The 17,399-nt window shown below is 37.3% G+C and overlaps 1 protein-coding gene across 9 annotated transcripts in view; it reads left to right on the top strand.

The window, feature by feature from the left end:
• Positions 1-17,399, top strand: part of Cngl (Cyclic nucleotide-gated ion channel-like) — a 489,773-nt gene that overhangs the window by 89,849 nt on the left and 382,525 nt on the right. The window contains exon 2 of one of the 9 annotated variants that reach the window (XM_074092441.1): positions 16,160-16,201. The exons of the other annotated variants lie outside the window; for them this stretch is intronic. The gene's annotated coding sequence lies outside the window, so the exon portion shown is untranslated. The remainder of the gene's footprint in view (positions 1-16,159; positions 16,202-17,399) is intronic. 9 annotated transcript variants of the gene reach the window in all.

The raw sequence follows: 17,399 nt of genomic DNA, 5'->3' as shown, positions 1-17,399 counted from the left end.
TGTTTAACAACCTTGAGCAGAATCATCATATCACCGAATTACTTTTTGCATCTATTTTTTTGGCATACTATCATTTCTCATAATTTTGGAAAGCAGAATATTAACATGGCATAATATCGATGAGAATAATATTTATATGCCCGAATAGTTATTACGCAGAAAGATATATCTCATAGTGTTTAGTTTTTATAATGATAAAAACCAGAATAAAATTTTACTAAACATGACTTGCAATTAAATTGCGGTTGTTATTTAGCCTAACCCTTATTGGTAGCAGTAAGATTCTGGCGCTTCACCGGCCGCTGCCGCGGCACGCTCGCTCGGCTCGCGCGCTGTTGTGGCCACAGTTCTAACCTAACCCAACGTACTTATGTAGCTGCCGTTCTGTTCTGGCGCTACACCTGCTGTTATCACAGCACTCTTACTTTGCTGGCCTTCATTTATGTTAGCTGTTCGTTCCTTTAGCCATGTCATTATGCCTTGTTAAGGTCAGCACTATTTGAAATTCTGTGGAAATACTATTATGCCATATGCCATATAAAATTCGGCGATACTATTGTTCTGCTATTTAATATTCTGCAGAAGTATATTCAGCGATAACAGTGTTCTGCCATTTAATATTCTGAGAAATTTCGGCTAAAAAAAATTATGCGATACCGGTTATGCGAAGTGTATTTCGGAGAATCGATATTATGCAAGATAAACCGGTGGTAGATTTTTTATGACATTCATAAGTGCTTGTTATAGCCTAAATGGAATAAAGATATTTTGACTTTGACTTTGATAAAGGGAACCCCAAAAATATGCAAACGCGACTTTATTGACCTAAGATTAAGGTCGTGTATACATATTTTTGGAACAAAGTGTGGCAGTATCGAAGTCTTTGTGGCTGACTGTACTGTAAATGCTAGTCATGAAACTATTGCTAAGTACTAAAAATTAAATCAAAATTAGCAATAAATTAATAAAACCATGATAAAATTACTTAGTAACATTAAAAGCAAAAAAAAACCCAAATATTTAGAATCATCTTAATGAAAACTTATTTTTTTGTTGAGACAACTTCTAAATATTATAATTTGCTCACCCGGTGTGCTAAAACAAGAAGGTTGAGAAATCCCGTACAATTTTACATGCCGAACTAATTTACGTTGAATTGTGTGAAATCCCGGTATTTCGGGGTTCCGGTGTTGCATCCCTAGTGGGTCCAGTGGGATAATAGAGGCAGAAACTATTGCACCAACAACTTTGCTGTACGTTTCGTATGAGGTTACTGTATAGGAAGGTTAAAAAGTTAGGGAAGTGATTGGTGGTATTGCGTCCGTCAGTATGAGGCTTGTACATAAGTATAAACTTTTCATTACAATTTCAATACCCCGAGTTGTGTAAAACATTATAGTTACTACTCGTATTTACATAGATTTCAACTACAAATAAATCTGAGCGGCATGTAACACCTTGCAATTTTATATCTGTGTATCTGTTTTCTGTATCGCTTACTATTTCTGGTGTAATAAAGAGTCTTTGTATTGTACTGTAACACTAGTACCGTATAAATTATTCTAACCCGTGGATGTAGTAATAGGCAATATTAATGTTACCGTACTGGTGGGCGGAACATCCTACTAACAAAAATTCTCATTAATTTAGCTTTCATGAATATATAGTAACTTCAAGCAATCCAAATATAAAAACAAATACAAAAACTTTTTCAGAATCAGAGTAACTATATCGTTAAAAGTTTAAAAAATGCCTCGAACTCTCCATTTTTGTCGATCGCCGAGTCTGCAAGTGAAGTTTTTCGATGCAGTGAGAATATTGAAAATAACATTGAAAATAAAAAAGTTAAAATAGTAAATTTTTGTAGAGGCTGGAAAGTAAGCAATAGAAGAACGAGTTAGTTTGAGGGCCGACCTGCAGGGGAATCCTTCGATAATACGAGTTCATCTATTGCACATTTGACAGAGACTAAGCATTGCGCTTTTCACGACCACTAAGAGCAAGGAAATAAAAAACATTTATCACAAAACAAACTATAACAATCCAAAGACTGCGTTGCTCCCGCCGATTTCAGTTTTTCTTTTGTGACATATATTTAAAAAATAAAAACTTAATCCTCGCGCACTGAGCAGCCTGGCTGTGGCAGTAAGATGAACGCGACGAGGATGTATACTCGCGCACTGAGCAACCTGGCTGTTCAGCCATTGCTGTGCCGTGCGCAGCATGGTTAAAAAGTTAATGCTGTGGCGTTTTTTCATGCTTAAAAAATAAAAATATTTTGTGCATATTATGTGTTTAAGAAAAAAAAAACATCCCATAAAAGTCATAAATGGCTCATTCTCATTGGTCATATTAATTTCACACGCAGCAGACGAATACTTTTGATTGGTCCGATTGTTGTTTCAGCACGCACTACTTATCAGAAGAACAGTATTGTTAATGGCCAATCAGGAATTAAAAAGTAAATGGTGGAGCGTTTGGTGCTTTATTTTGAATACATATTCCATTATAGCTAGGTACCTACCCTAGTTAACGTCTTTTCCAAAATAATACAACGGCCATCATGACCATTGCTCCCAGCTATCAGTAAAATATAATTGCACTATAGGAATCCGGAAATATTTAATAACGGCATAATAGGCTCCTACATCTCTACCAGAATAACATAAATCGTGCAACCCATCTCCGGTGGCTTTCATTACATCATTTCGAGATTCTTTGCGAATGCGGCTATCTCATTTTCCTATAGGCGCTTCAAACCCTCCGGCTCCAAAGCTCGTCATAAGATTTCCGGTTTAATCGTCAAAAGATAGGGAACCTTAAAAAGCTGTGAAACTCAAATATAACTTTCTTTTAAAGTCGATTGCGATCTGCCGACTCCAACAGTTAACTCGCCAAAATTACTTCAGAACTCACCTTCCTTCGTTCTTGAACAGAATAATAATGTTACTTTATTACGCTTTTGCTTGATTTCAATGCTGGACAGCAATAAAAGTGAATCTTGAAATGTTACAGGCCTTTCCAACGGTGGTTGCCTCGAACGTTTCGGAGAGAATTAAGCAGGGAGTGGAATTATTAGTGAATGTTGTGAAATAGCTTACTAATCCTACTTATGCGAAAGTTTGTGAGTGAGTGAGTATGTTTGTTACTCCATCACGCTGAAACGGCTGGACGGATGAAATTTGGTATGTAGATAGTTATTGGACATATTCCGATATTACCACGAGTTAGGGATAAAATCTCGACTTCGAATCTCGAATCTGGGCTTAGAGTTATGAAATTGGACATGATTGTTTTTAATGTAACATCAATGAAAACTACAATTTAATTTTCGGGAATTCACACGGGAATTTGTTAAAAATCCCGAAATTTCAATTCAGCTGCTAGATCTAATGATTTACGTGTGCGAAGCCGCGGGTATGCACTAGTATTATAAACGCAAAAGTTTGCATGGTTGGATGTTTGGATGTTTGTTAATCTTTCACGAAAAAACTACTGAACGGATTTGCATGAAATTTGGCATACAGGTAATATATACCCTGAATTAACATAAAGGTTACTTTTTATCCCGAAATAATGTATGGTTCCTGTGGGATCAAAAAAGAAGCCGCGGGCAAAAGCTAGTACTACGTAAAATGCTTCAAATTGATACCAAAAATAACTATACCAGTATTTTAACCGGTGTACGAATTCTGGGTTTGAATATGGTAAAAATAATACCGATGTTGAGCCTTTTTACCGGTATACCGGTTTGAACCATGCCTGTCTGCATAACAAGTAATAAAATAGGCTGTCACTGACGACCTTAACTACCTGACATACCTTTAGCTCTGGGGTCGGCAACCTTTTGGCAGACATGGGCCACGCCACATAGTGAAAAAAAAACTGATAAAAGCGCACCGCACTTGTAAGATAAATCTGTACCTAATAGATATTTACCTTGTTATCAATTGTAGATAGGTACTATAAGTGATATTACAAAGCAGTCGCGGGCCGCGCGTGCCGACCTCTGCTTAAGGCTGCCTTATCCGCACTTTTCATCAGGTGAGATAGGGCTTGATGACGGTTCAGTTTTATGTAAAAAAAAACACTGTTTGGGATTCGCTGATGTAGACAGTATGGCATTCGAAAACCGAGCATTTGTTGAAACAGAAAGGGAGTGGAACGACGACGGGACGAGGAATAAGGGTATTTAGGAGCGACAGCCAGCTGTCTACGCACTACAATTTCATGGTGTCGTACAAAATAAAACCCGCACTGTTTTGTATGGGCGACCGATCTTAATAACGTAATAAAGTAATAACGCTATTTCTCGTTGAACCGGCAAAATATATTTTAGTCGCCTCGTCTGAAATGAAGGCAATTCGAGAAAGAACGCCCTGAATGCGGCAATTGAGCGAGAAAAAGTGTCTTAAACAGCTCGACTTGAATATTTATGCGAGTCGATGATGCTCGCTGTAAAAGGTATTTGTTTCCAATCTTCTTGATAAAAACCTCGAAGAAACAATTTCGTGTAAGGTATTGTGTAAGGTTGATCGATTAGTGACGGTTTTACTTTAAAATAGTAGGACGATTATAAAGTGTTTATAGGACGTGAGGAAATATCTTACCTAATTAATATTGGACTTTACCCTTGGCTTTGTTCACGTGAGAAATAAAGAAAGAAAGAAAATGCGTTAATTGCCCACAATTAGGTATTAATATAAACAAGAAGGGTACTTACTCTAAAACTAAGTGTGTAAGTTATTACACAAGTTAAGTTAAGTTAGGGTATTTACTTAGTTTGTAATCTGCCAGTTGAATTGAAATTCCAGGATTCTAGGTAGGTACTTTATTGTCCAGAGAATCCCCAAAAATATTTTTTATATAAAAAAAGCTCAGATTTACATTTCCATTGGAACAGCTGGTGCGTTACGCCCTGCAAAAATTGTACTGTAGGAACTAGGCTGTATACCGCTGGCAGGTGGTAAAACTGACCACCTGGCAGGTACACTGGTACACTCACCTTTTCTTGAAATTTGTATCTTTTTGTACTCATATTGCAGTAAGATGTGCAGCCATATTATAGTGGTAGGACAAGCACTATCCATCATGTTGACGGAAACTATTTTACCCTACGTATTACTAACAAGGCAGCAAGGACAAGGTAAAATACAGTAGGTAGTTCTTTAAAACACACCCCATTTGTGTTTTTGGTCTGGACTTACTATGATTCTCTATAGCTTAAGAACGTAAGAAGAAACAATTTTTTTTGTTGTTCATCATCATCATCATGTCAGCCGAAAGACGTCCACTGCTGGACATAGGCCTCCCCCAAGGCTCTCCACTCAGACCGGTCTTGTGCTTTCCGCATCCACCGCGATCCCGCGATCTTAACCAAGTCGTCGCTCCATCTTGTTGGAGCTTGTTGGGTTGTTAATCTCTGGCAATTAATCTACGTTGTTATTTGTCAGCCGGTAAGTATTATAAAGCTTGGATAAAAAAGAATAACCTACAAAACGCAGTGCTCAAGAAACGCAATCCACTTTGATCCTAACACTTACGAACTGAGGACAAGACTAGGTCGCGATACCGGAAATTAAATGCTTCAAGACTCGTGTGTTTTCCAAGCTTTTAAATTAAAGTGTAGAGCCCGCACTGAACTTGGAGTTTTACCGCAACATAGCGAGAAGTGTAGTTGACACCAAACACTATTAAACAATTATTCTAAGACGAAACTGTAACAAAACACTCGGCAAGCCCTAAAAATCAGATTAATTCGAATTGATTCTTAAATTGGACTTGTAATTGCTTTGAAATTTTTAAATAAGTGACTTCACAAATGTCTTATCTCAAAGAAAACGCGTACTTAGCCGTACCGAGTATTAACCAGAGCCAAGCTCGGGCGAAAATCGATTTAAAACGCCCCTTGTGTATTACAAGAGAGAGCTTCCTCCAGGCGGATGTACTATTTAATAAATTATTTTTTAATTAACAGTGGTGAGAAATAACGTCCTATCATCGGTCGTGTCGTAAAATGATCTAACTGCGTTTTGAGCGGCTATTACAGTTTAACGCGCTGCAGGCACAGATGGCGCCACAACTGGGTCAGGACACTGAATAAACGATTAAACCACGAGGGCCAAAACTTGCTCTTTGTTGTTTGATACGTGGAAAAACGAAACTTTCGATGCTGAAATATAATGATAGAGCTCGATCGAATAATCTTGTATTTACAAGAATTAATAAAAAGGAAATAATTTGTATCTATTGCATGATAATTGTCGCTACCTACCTACTATTGAATCAAAGGTGGGTAGAGTTCAAAAAGTTGGACATTTATTAATACCCGTACTTACCAGACTTGCCAGAATCGATGGTTAACTTGAGGGTAAAATAAGCTCAATGAACAGGTTTAATTAAACAGCAAGTGCATTTTTTATAGGCGGTGCCCGCGAGGAATTCGGAACATTTTGACCATGCATTCGAGAGGTTATAAAGAGTAGTAAATGTTATATGAACCTAGATACCATCCACCTGCAAAATTTTTTAGTCTACCCGTGATCAAGAAGCATGCATCGAAATATCTCGAATTAAAGGTACCTACATCCCCTAACCAATGATAAATGTATTTTGAATGTAGATATCCGTGAATCGTTAGCAATGAGGGCTATCGTTTTTTGTCTCACTAGATGGCGCACTGTTGCGTGAGGTTTTTAAGTGTGGCTTTCAGAGTCTGTTATTACGGGCGTTAAAACAAAGTTTAGATTAAAATCATATTTAAAACACCTTAAAACCGTACCATAAAAATATCCAGCAACCACAGTGTTGCTTAGTCCCGTTTTGTTCGGAAAAAAAGGGAGGACAAAAGTTTCCGAAAGACAAAACTGTCTCAAAACACAGACATTCATTGCCCGGTAACGCATAATTGCCATAATTAATTTCAGGTAATGCAAAATATTCACAAAATTTTTCTAATTATAAATTCACCCTTTCCAAAAACTATGAGATTTGACATTTCGAAGACCTCACGCTACACTAGCGCCTCTAGCGGCGAATTCATTCGCGATAGCCCTCATTGTTTTGAGTAATTTTCATGTCACAACACAAGTTTTTGCAATCAGTCGTTTTGTATTTTTTATCGTTTTCACTACTTTGCATTAAGATTTAAATAAGTCTAATCAGGTCTTGCCTCCATCCGCAAGTAAATCGTCGTTTTCGGACCCTTGAATAAAACATGACTTTAAACTCCGTCAACTTACAAGAGCAGTCGGGCGGGGCATTGTTGCGAGAATCCTGAACTCTGCAACCTACATACTTACCTTACTTTTAGCTTAGGGCAGTTTTAAATTAGGCGTTTTTGGCGTACACAATGTCACTCTTCCATACACTCTAGTAATAGGCTTATAAGTTACACACTAGTAATGAAATAGCAACTGTGGAAACAATTGGTCGCTTCCTAGGCACCTTTTATTTTCATGCAATGCTACATAATTATACATTTTACTTTTATTGATTTATTTTGATTGGTTTGATTGAGTTTTAGTTTTACATAAAATAACAATTATAAAAAAATATATAGAAACTTTTTTGTTTGTGGCTGTTGACACCCTGATTAGCTACCTTGGTCTTAGACGAAGATATAACTTCCCATCGACAGTTACATATGGGAACTCTTTACTTTTCATATCATAACTAACAAAATCAAACTGAAGTGTACTTACACCCATAAAACGCCTAACCTGCAACCTTCCTTAATCTTGCATTAATTAACAAACATTTGATCACATAAATGCCGGCTTGACTTGAGGCGTTTTTCATTTGAATAATTTTGGTCGCGGCGAGATTACGACGGCGGTGTTGTGTTGCGGTGCGGTGTCGTGTTTAAAATTGAAATTCTTCTCTGAGGCGTGAACAAGGCGTGAACCAATCAAGGGGAAGTAATTGGATTTGATTTGGCCTTTTCGTTCTATCCCTTTTAACTTCTTGATTCCTCCAGGGCTACTCCGAAACTCGAAACTCGAAGTTCGTGTCGTGCGGTCCCTCTGACACTTATACTATTTAATACGAGAGCGAGAGGGACCGCACGACACGAACTTCGAGTTTCGAGTTTCGGAGTAGCCCTACTGGTTACACAGTGGGCGTGGCTGCGCGAGTCTCTTAGTGTTAACTATGTAAATAACATGACCTCTCCTTGCAGGCCGGTAAAAATAGTAATCTATCTGAATGATTAAACAACACACAGTTTAAAACACTGGAGTTGACTTTAGATTTGACACACTATTCTACAGGATCATAGATGTGTAATGAATTATACTTCGTTTTATTAGCATTGGAGAAAGGGTAAATAATCTTGACGAATCTTTTTATTGAAAACCTTTTTAAAAAAACAGTAACTATTACTTATGGTACCGCAAGAAGCATGTAAATGATCATACTCGTATGTCCTTGTTAATTGTTTCTATTTGCTGTGACTTATTTTTCAAAAGTGATTTTCAATAAAAAGACAGACACGTCAAAATCGCTTAACTTCTTTATAACGCTAAAAAAAATTAAGTGATAAGTTAGTGCTTTTCACGATAACTTCTTTCACCGATGTATGAAATGTCAATGCGAAAGGAAAATGGGCTAATTAGCCTATCGGCGGACACATACTCGTATTTATCAATTTATTTTTACGTATGATATTAGTTTTCAAGCTAGTCCTTTTTTTTCAAATGTCAACCTGATGGTAAATAATCACCGCCGCCCATAAACACCTACAGCATTATTAGGACTGCGGGTGCGTTCCCGGCCTAAAAGAGGTGCTCAAGGGGGGAGGGAGGAGAGGGGGCAAGGAGGGGAGTTGGGCCTCCGGATCGCCCACTCAGCGAACGAAACACAGTAGTAAAACTACTATTTCACGCCAATATTCTGTGGGAGTGGTGGTACTAACCCGGTCGAGCCGGCCCATTCGTACTGCAGCCAGCAAGTGGTTACAGTAAGGCTCTACCACATAAAAAGTCCTGGCCCCTTTTAAATAAAAGTTACAAGTACGCTTAATAATTGTTCAGTTTCTCATACAAAAAGTGACAATTATTTTATGTAGAATTCTAGCACTTGTAACTTTTATTAAATATTAATAGACGATTGTTCAACAAGGGACTAAAACAAGCCATGATGACACGAGATGTTTAGCCACCCGAGCAGAGCGAGGGTAGCTATAGTTCGAGTAGCATTATGATTGTTTAGTTTCGCGTTAAACACTCTACTTTTCACTTTGAATGCGAGGAAAAAAAAAACAAAATTGTTCAAAATTAGAATACATATTACTTTTTAAAAGCGTACGCTCGACTAATGGACAGGCCATCTGTTCAAAATTCAAATAACAATAGCAAAATGTTTATGAAGTGACGCTTTAAATGCTTGTATATTTAGCCAACAGTTTAAAAATAAACTATTATAAAACAAATTGGACTATGCATAATAAAATGAATGAATCCTTAATATAATGGAATAGATTCATATTCTTAATCATTAATTGCGTTTCACGAAATTAAATCGTGTTTTTTTTAAATATTTTTGCACAGTTGGTTTTGAACGATATGGCGGATGTCCCTTAGCCAATTCATGAAATGGCGCCATTTCACGATATGCCTAGGAATTTCGTGATCTGGCGGATTTAACGATCGGCCGCGGACACATACAAATTTGCCCATTCTCCTTTTCAGTCAAATGGTCTCGTCGTGATACGTACGCAATTTAGTTTCTTCTACTGTACGGTACTCATAGTCAACTTCACTAAAGTGTACAAAATGTATAATTAGACGCATTAAAATACTTTATAGGTAAATTCCGAGAAAACCGAATTTCCCAAGAGTAGTTTACGTCGTTAATGCTGTCGCCGACAGTAGTTAATTATAATACGTATTTACTGCGCGCAAGAAAATGTAAGAGTTTCTTGCTGAGCTTCAGCGCGGTTGGAAGCATAAAGTGAAAGAGGTACAGTGCCCTTGTCAGTAGGTATTGCATATTTAAAAGTAACTCGCAACAGAAAAACTCAGTACCTACGCAATTAATGAAATGAAATTGAAAATGAAATTAAATTTTGTGATTGCAATTACGTAGAAGCCGTTTATTTGTGTCGCAGAGGCGTCTTTACCTATAGTGTAGGGTGTGCGTTGCACACGGGCGCAGCGGTGTTAGGGGCGCCGGCCGCGGCACCTTGTCACACTTTGTACCTATTCCAATTTGACCGCGCTCTTCCTAGATGGCGGTAAAGTAATAATTGCACACGGGCGCTACATGGGCTAAAGACGCCGCTGTTTGTGTGTGACTAACTATTAAATTAATTTACTAGTAAGGTATTTTAAGTTGTCGTAAGAGGTATTCTTACACTGCTGTAAGAAGCTAAAATGAATCAAAAAGTAAAAATTTCTAGCTAAAGTTTTAACAATACTTAAAACCTTTACCTACCTACCTTTTAAGTGGGTTTGATTCAGTATTTTGTATTGTATCAAAGCAAATGTTTTGAATTTTTGAAAGAACGCACAGAGCGCTAGCGAGAAAAATGTTATTGCAATTTTAACTTGCATTATTCTTCGAGCTATATCGGTGGCTTTGGTTGTTCGGCGAATTTCTATATTCCGGATTCTATCGCGCAAAGAAACTATCAATCGCTCATTGCTCGACTCTGAGTCGCTCCGAGAAGTCATCAGTCAAGGACCACGTCTTAGAGACATAGGTCATCACTGGCAACACACCGGTTTACATACGAAAGTATTTTTGTCGAAATCTTCGTCCACAGACCTGCAGGGCTATTACTACGAAACTCGAAGTTCGTGTCGTGCGGTCTCTGACACTTATACTGTTTAATATGAGAGCGAGAGGGACGGTACGACACGAACTTCCGAGTTTCGTAGTAGCCCAGCTGGCCCTATAGGTACCACGAAGTGCAAAACTCGAACTTCGTATGTTGCCGTCCCGCTGGCGCTTATGCCATTTAATACGCGAGTGAAAGGGACGGTGCGATACGAACTTCGATTTGCGAGTTTCGTAGTAGCTCCCCTGGTTTACGCGTGCGGAGAAGCGGCTAAATGCTAGATTAGTATGGTTATAATTATAAATAACTCTTTCGCGCCACCTCCACTAGATTACCTAATGCTAAAACTACTAACGTACTCAATTATGTACAATCTGTGACGCTGATTTACATTCACGATCCTTAATTTAACAGGATTTAGGTGTTGACTTGTGTTGCCAACCGTGCAAAATAATCGAATTAACAATCGATCGCGGTGACATGCGACAAATAGCTTACGGAGTAAATTTCGTTTGCCGTTTACTGAATTTAAATATTTGTTGACAAGTAAATTGGAGTTTAAACTGAGTGTATTACTATAATAAATATTATGAAGTAGAGACTCTACGTTAAAGATGGTGACGCAAAAGTGTCACACCGTTTTGCCACCATAGTTTTATATTTATGTTACGCTATTTATAACATACTTACATGTTAGTTTAAATGAGGTCTCAGTGTGTAAATGTTTTTGAACGATATTTTGTATATTGTTTTAATGAGGGCTATCGTTTTTTGTCTTTCTAGATGGCGCCACTGTTTACTTGTTTACTTTCAAAGTCTGTTATTACGGGCGTGAAAACAAAGTTTAGATTAAAATCATATTTAATACACCTTAAAACCGTACCAAAAAAATATTGAGCAACCACAGTATTGCGTAGTCCCGTTTTGTTCGGAAAAAAAGGGAGGACAAAAGTTTCCGAAAGACAAAACTGTCTCAAAACACAGACATTCATTGCCCCGTAACGCATAATTAAAGAAAGAAAGAAAGAAAGAAAAGTTTTTATTGATTCAGAAACAGTGTAACATAAAATACAGTGTCAGCGGGCCCCAAACTAGGCAGTGCCTGTATCTTCGGCGCCCTGACGAGTTGGTATTCCAAACAAAAAACGAATTACAGTGTTCTTAATGGGTACAGAGGTAGTTCAGAAGAAACAATACAAAACAGAATTAAACCTTCCTAATTAGATACTACCAATGCCTCAATATACTTAACATACTGATAAAAAATAAATAGAAAAGGGTGTGTGTGTACAATTACTTTCAATTAATTTCAGGTAATGCAAAATATTCACAAAATTATTCTAATTTTAAATAAACCCGCGTAGCTCGCCCAAAAACTATGAGATTTGACATTTCGCAGACCTCACGCTACACTAGCGCCTCTAGCGGCGAATTCATACGCGATAGCCCTCATGGTAATGGTAACTACCATGTAGTACGTAGTATGTAGTATGTAGGTGTAGTACGTACAAGGAAGTTGATTTCGCAGGCGATACATTTAAATTTAAATTTTACCTACCACAATAAGCATAAGCTACACTTAACATGTATCGTCTCTAACTTAAGGGTGAACGGATTAAACTCGACTTATCGAAGATTATGGTCAACATATATTTTGACGCACTTTCGAACAAACAAACTTTGAAATTAGGTTCATACGTACCGCCCACCAAGTCCCGCCTTTGTTTGAAGAGTACACACCGGTGATGTGACGACGTTTACATTTGCATTCGCATCTTTACCCTGAACGTTAAGGTAAGTGTTTTAGTTTTTTAGGGTTCCGTAGCCAAATGGCAAAAAACGGAACCCATAAGGATTCGTCAAGTCTGTCTGTCTGTCTGTCCGTCCGTATGTCACAGCCACTTTTTTCCGAAACTATACCTACCTAACTATACTGTTGAAACTTGGTAAGTAGATGTATTCTGTGAACCGCATTAAGATTTTCACACAAAAATAGAAAAAAAAACATAAATTTTGGGGGTTCCCCATACTTAGAACTGAAACTCAAAAATTTGTATTCATCAAATCCATACGTGTGGGGTAGGTATTCAAAAATGATATTGAGGTTTCTAACATATTTTTTATCTAAACTGAATAGTTTGCGCGAGAGACACCTACAAAGTGGTAAAATATGTGTCCCCCCGTAACTTCTAAAATAAGAGAATGATAAAATTAAAAAAAATATATGACATACAATACTTACCGTACAAACTTCCACCGAAAATTGGTTTGAACGAGATCTAGTAAGTTGTTTTGTTTTAAAACGTCATTTACTTGCTGCTACGGAACCCTTCATGGGCAAGTCCTACCATCTAATACCAACCCACATTTCTTGCATAAGCGTAGCTATCATAAGGTCGTGGGTGAGCAAAGTAATTGCTTCAGTTCATTGATATGGACCTTCGCAAAGTAACGCCTGATTCAATAAATTATATTTCTTACCCGCAACTTTGTCTACAATGAATTCGTTTTATTGAATAGTCACAGACTGCCAGAATTACTTTCATAGTTAAAATATCCGTACATATACAGCAAAAGCGTGGCGTGAAAATTTTCGTTAGAGCAAAGTGCAACTTTTCTGTTCAAGGCTTTTCTAAGTGTTTCATTGAAAATGCAATTTTTTAAAATGATAATTGGAAAGCCACGTCATTTTCTATGCTGGTTATTTTTTAATAATATTAAGATTTACTTTTCAAGTTTCTTAAATTATTTTCATCTTGGGCGTTAACACTTCTCTCAGGCTTCGCTCAGGATTCTACTTTAGTATCCCTCGCTACGCTCAGGATTCTACTTTAGTATCCCTCGCTATGCTCAGGATTCTATTGCTGAATCCTTCGCTACATTCTTGATTCAATGTACGCCCTCGCCGTAAATACACCATTTTGCTCCCTTGTGACACAAATAACTATTGCTGACCTTTACACTTGACGTATTACTTAGATGAAATTTGGTGTAAAGACAGTTTGAGACGTTGGTTTGGACCTAGGATAATTTACATCCAGAATGAATATGAGTGAAAGAAAGATGGAAAGAGAAAAGAAAGAAAAGAAAAACATTTATTTGTGTCATTTCAGGTTTTTTTAAAAAGAGATAAACGGAAATAAGTAGAGACAAATTGTCACGAAATGATCCCAACTCAGCATGATGTCGGCATTGCAGCAGATGCACGTCTACATTCAGTTATCAACAAGCGAAATAAATATTAAATCTTGATGTTCTCGTCTTATGATGCCAAAAAAGTTCCAAAATTTGTGAATATGTCTAGTAAAGGTCGATCCACAAGAGCTGTCACGAATGGATTGAATGAGTGAATGAAAATATCTATGTATTACCTAAGTATTTGAATATACTTCACACGTATATGAAAATATCATGCATCTGTCATTTCCTATCAAAATGTCTATGTGACATTACTTTCGTTCAATCCATTCGTGCCAGTTCTTGTGAATCCACATTCGCGCTTATATCAAGTGGGTATGATTTAGCCACATCACTGGCTGGCAAGCACTTGGTTCTTGCTCTTTACATATTGACATAGGCCGCAAGCATTAGGCTGTCCATTTGCTACTTAAACTGCAGGGTTGAATAAACTGAGGGTAACGCCTTGGGAGTTTAAATAAACAGTTTAACTTTGGTTTGGTTGTCTTGTCGGATTAGGGGAAATGTCATTTGTTGGTTAGTTTAGACACCTCGGCAAACGTCGTAGAAGGTGATGTTTAGGTAGAATGTATAGAGCAGTTATGGGCAAAGTACGGCCCGTTTGCCAACTACATCTTGCGAAGGGATTTAAAGAAAGTGAGCGTAAGGTCGATAGAGAGGACATCGAAAGCAGTCGTTTTTTTTTTACTAGCCTACAATAGTGTCCCAACTGGACAAAGGCCTCTCCTCTTGATCTCCACATCTCCCGGTCGAGCGCAATGTCAGGCCACTCCCTTGCATACGCGTCTAAATTGTTAATTTCTAATAATTTCATTTTGTTTCTGTATGCATCATAACCTCAGTCAGCGCGTCAATTTAAAATAGAAAAAAATAGAAATAGAAACGTTTATTCGCTAATTCGCAAATTACATATTATAAGTACACAAAATAAAACAAGTATAAAATAAATATTAATGACAGTATTTGCGAAATCGCGAAACGGTCTCAGCTCAGCATAGTGTTGGCCGTAGAGGCCAACGCTGGTCTTCCGCTGAGACCGCTTGGCGACTTCACGGAAGGCGACATAAATTCAAAAAAAAAAAGAAAAAAAAAGAAAAGTAAATCTGAAAAGAAACAAATTGAAAGTAATATAATTTATTAAATAAAATAATAACAATAATGAAAACAAACAGAACGCAAAACCAGACAAAAGACACGTGCACAATAATAAGTTATAAACATCACAGTAAAAGAAAGAGTCGACACACCACTCAACCATCCATAGACCACATTACACTACACTACACTTACTGGTATGACCACAGATCAGGGAGATGATATGAATTCTGCAAAAGGCTACGTTAAAGCCAATGCTGTCCGCATCTGGTGCGAAAATTGGTCACTCGTTCCCTGCCGAAAACGCGACTATGATAGGTACCAAAATTGCCCTCATTTCCATTGGGCTCCCATCGCCTCCTAACTCTCGCAATCGCTGGATCTTCCCACATTTTGTATGGCTTGTGGTTTGTCGACCTTAAGTCGTACTTAGTCCGACACATACCTGACGGTAGAAGTTGATAAAATTTATTCAAATCCACCTCACTCATAACCCCAAGACAAATTAAATCAGAATCTGTTTTCTTACGGGGAAGTTTAAATTGTATAGAGTCAGAGTTCGTAACTTTACCAATCACCGCGGAGATACGCAACTGCCGGTTTTCGTCTTATCTGACGTTCCAAATTCAAATTTTGTTTACTTTTGCGGTATTACAATTCGTGGAATCAGTTTTTGCGAGTCCTGATGATCCATATGTCGGCGGCCGATCGTAAAATCCGCCAGATCACGAAATGCCTAGGCATATCATGATAAGGCGCCGGTTCATGGTATGCCTAAAAGTTGGCCAGGCATATCAAGCAAACAAGTTGCCCGAAATAAATGAATTTATTATTATTTATTATATCACGATGTGCCTGAGAAACAATACTAGTGCTAGCGGTACACCCCGAAATTAAGTAAAAAGCTGCACATGGTGTTAAATGCATGAAAATCAGAACGATTGACCAAAAAGTATAGGAGTATTAGGATTAGTAGGATTATGAAAATAATTCCAGCAGACAATGAATTAAAAAATATCTGGGTAAGTAATTTTGTTAACTCTGAACTTTTCTTTATATCTAATAATGGCTATTTGTATTTTTCAGGTAATCCGGCGGGTCTGAGCCAAATTAGCTAGCGCCGTTACGGTAAGCTTATTGCCCAATATATTCTGCCAAGAATTCTATTTGACTTTAACTTTTTTAATTTCGTGCTGTGTAATTTATTGGCAGTACAAAAAAGAGTTCTCAGCTGTTTTTTTAATAAAGGCGGACAGTAAGATCCTAGAAGTCGTTAGATAGTTTAAAAGATAGCATATACGTTTGATCTCTCAATTATACTTATTTAAAGCTATCGGAGTCGGAAAAACGTTATAATTTAAAAACCTAACCCTGCTTCGTGTAGTTGAGACTTCCTTACGACGTAGCGGTATGTTGACTGTGAACGAAGGGTGGAGTTGAAATGTTGTATCATGTTTATCGGTAGCTAACAATACGAATCGACGCTGACTTGAAAAAAGTTCTGCTGTAACATTAAAAATATTCAAAAGTATACATTATTATTAAGTAGTCCATAAAAAAATGAAATTTTCATAAAAAATTGGACAAAATAACATTTATTTTATCTTTTTTCCAACAAAAAAAGATAGATTTCTCGTTAAAGTTTTGTGTGATGTCACGCTTTGAAACATTTTAACTTTGACGTAGCGTCACGGGCCTACACTTTCGAACTTTGATGCATTTTATTTTGTCTTCGTCATTATTTGATCGATTGATCAATGAAAAAAAAAGTGTTCAATGCTCGCCTTCCGCTAAAGTGTATACTGCTGAATAATTAGGGAAAATATAAAAAAAGTAAGTCGCAATCCAAGTAAAATGCCATGAAATAAGCAGACAAGCAAAATTATGTCGCAATTCGAAATTAGAATAACAATAGAGAGCGAGGTACGGTTATTGTCACCGACGTATTACCGTGTTCCGACCTTAGTGAAATATATTGGTGGGTTGGTATGTTGTATCGTTTTGTCAAAGGTTTCGGTAGCGGAGAGGTTGGATATCAATTGTTTTTAAATAGAATTTCCAAATTGTAGGGCTTTTGAAGTAGTCCAACAAGTGAATGATTTAGATAGGCCAACACCTTATTTAAAAAGAAAATTGTGTCTCATTTGTTTCTGGTTTGTAAGCATTCATTATATTTCAATGATATTATTCGCAGTAATTATAAGATCCTTAGAACTTAATCACGCCTAATAACATTGTTAAATGAACTTAACGTTTTGGCTTTATTGCAAATAATATTCCGAATAATACTTATGACAATAAATTAGTGTGCATGTTTGTGAGGCGG

The sequence above is a fragment of the Choristoneura fumiferana genome, chromosome 9 (genome assembly GCF_025370935.1).
Source record: "Choristoneura fumiferana chromosome 9, NRCan_CFum_1, whole genome shotgun sequence".
Lineage (NCBI taxonomy): Eukaryota > Metazoa > Arthropoda > Insecta > Lepidoptera > Tortricidae > Choristoneura > Choristoneura fumiferana.
This window is presented reverse-complemented; position numbering and strand designations above follow the sequence as displayed.